The following is a 2,362-nucleotide window of genomic DNA, read 5'->3' as shown; positions in this document are numbered from 1 at the left end:
AAAATGAAAAGATCGGAACCTGGGAATAGATCTTATACCAATACTGACTACCCATTTCCATTGTTCTGCTTTCTAAAATGGCATACCTATACAAGGGTTCAAGTTTCGATCGATATTTGCGGAGTGGATCATCCCTCTCGAAAACGAAGATTTGAAGTTGTCCATAATTTACTGAGTACTCGGTATAACTCACGCATTCGTGTACAAACAAGTGCAGACGAAGTAACACGAATATCTCCGGTAGTCAGTCTATTTCCATCAGCCGGCCGGTGGGAGCGAGAAGTATGGGATATGTCTGGTGTTTCTTCCATCAATCATCTGGATTTACACCGTATATCAACAGATTATGGTTTCGAGGGTCATCCATTATGAAAAGACTTTCCTCTGAGTGGATATGTGGAAGTACGCTATGATGATCCAGAGAAACGTGTGGTTTCTGAACCCATTGAGATGACCCAAGAATTTCGCTATTTCGATTTTGCTAGTCCTTGGGAACAGTGTAGCGACGGATAATTCCGAATCTACATAGGTCTAGTCTAGGGGACAAATCAATAGGAAATGTTATTTGCTTCTTAAGAAGAAGAACTTTTTTGAAATGAAAGAGTTTCCACGGGCGTTGGATATCATTTCTTCAAATAAGGAAGAAGTGTTATCGAAGGATTTCCTTCCATTCTTCCTAGTATGGAAGAAGTAAAGAAAAAGTACTGCGTCTCGATCTATATGAAAGGGCACTGGTTTTTTCTTTCGGTTTCATTGATAGCAGAAGAGTACGCTAGCTAGCGGAGCCTGAAAACGCTTGCTTGCGCCCCACCCCTACGGAAACTATTGCCTATGCTTGCTGCTCGCTCAGTGTCAGTAGAAGGGAAGAAAAGATGGTCACTCCTTTTAGGAACATGGCAAGCCTTACTTACGACTGTTGCACTTCACTCGCTGCTCGTTCATTCACTTGCTCTTGAACTCGCTGCTTCGCCAGAAGCGACTAGTCGCCTCCTTTCCTCCGCCGAAAGATGCTTAGCCAGAAGCGACGAAGGAGGGGAGCTGGGGAAGGCCGACGATGGCAATGAGGGGGAAGCTGTCGTAGAAGCTTTGCCCCTTGCTTTACATAAATGGATTGTTATGAACTTACTAAATGACCTTATTTATTCTCCCGGAACGCTAGCAAATCTAATAGTTCCATCTGCTCTTCTTAACTTAAGAACGAAGGCCGCCATCCTTCTTATTCAGGAACCCTTTGTTTGAGGAGGGCGTATCCCCGGGAAGGGGAGAGTGGTCGAGCGGTCAAAAGCGACAGACTGTAAATCTGTTGAAGGTTTTCAACGTAGGTTCGAATCCTGCCTCTCCCACTTGTTGTAGACTTAAGAGAAGAGAAAGTAGGCGGAAGCCTAGGAGGGCCAACCGAGCGAAGCTCTTTTTTTTTGCCGTGCCGTGAAGTGCAATTTTCTCGTATGCGTTTTAGAGAGGTTGTCGAAAAAAGACGATCTATAGAGATTCCCCATCTATATCCAATCGAGAATAGAAGTGAGTCGCTTCCGGCGTCGGCTTGTAGTCTCTGCAGTCGGCACACGCACGCGCCCACCATCATGCCTCCTTGGTTCGGGACAAAGCCAAGCGAGACATACGATAGACGAAGGAAGCGCCCACCCAGCAGGAGGGCTAAAACCTGTAGTTTTGAAGTTGCAAACTCCAGCTTCGAAGCTGGAGTGCTTTAGCCCTTTTTTAAGCAAGAATCACCGTCTTGAGCGCCTTGCACGCTCAAGAACAAGCAAGGGATGAGCTGCCACATTAAGGGAGCCATCGAAAGGTGACTGAAAAACCTGAAACGGGGACTACCCGAGCTAATGATAGAGGCAAGAACACTTTCCGGCCAAGTCCCATTAATTGATCATAACGATATCGTGGAAATGCTGCACGGACCCATATATATAGAAATAGAAAAAGAAGAACCTTGATACTAAACCAGATCGAACAAGGGATCTTTTTGGAAATGGGAAGATCTAGGATAGGCAGCCAACCTCCTGGAAAGAGCGATGTGCATAGACCGGGTGAGTAGGGATGCAGCTCCGTGGCCCGCTCGTCGGGCCTGATAGGTGGTGGTATCACACCCTTCTCAAAGGAACCGTACGTGAGACTCTCGCCTCATACGGCTCCGTCCTGGAATCTGGACCCCCCTTTTCCTTTGACCAACGGGTCCTCGAACCCATGGGGGTTACGAATCATTCATTCATTGATTGATTCAAGGTAGCTTTAGCCATTGTGGGTAGAAGCTAGTCGCCAGAAGCGAAGCAGCGATCTTCCGGGCCGGAAAGGTTCTATTTTTCTGACGCGTAAGCTACCGCAAAATGAATGAAGGAAAAAGGCCTCA

At 46.7% G+C, this 2,362-nt stretch overlaps 1 non-coding gene and 1 pseudogene across 1 annotated transcript; both read left to right on the top strand.

The window, feature by feature from the left end:
* LOC119319072 overlaps window positions 1–513 on the top strand; it is an 879-nt pseudogene extending 366 nt beyond the window's left edge.
* Window positions 514–1,260: 747 nt separating this feature from the next.
* Window positions 1,261–1,343, top strand: TRNAY-GUA. Its single transcript has one exon. It is a non-coding gene; the product is annotated as a tRNA-Tyr (tRNA).
* The last annotated feature ends 1,019 nt before the right edge of the window (window positions 1,344–2,362 follow it).

This window comes from Triticum dicoccoides, chromosome 6A (assembly GCF_002162155.2).
Source record: "Triticum dicoccoides isolate Atlit2015 ecotype Zavitan chromosome 6A, WEW_v2.0, whole genome shotgun sequence".
In the NCBI taxonomy this organism is placed as follows: Eukaryota; Viridiplantae; Streptophyta; class Magnoliopsida; order Poales; family Poaceae; genus Triticum; species Triticum dicoccoides.
Note: the sequence above shows the minus strand (reverse complement) of the source record. Positions and strands in the feature narration are given on the sequence as shown.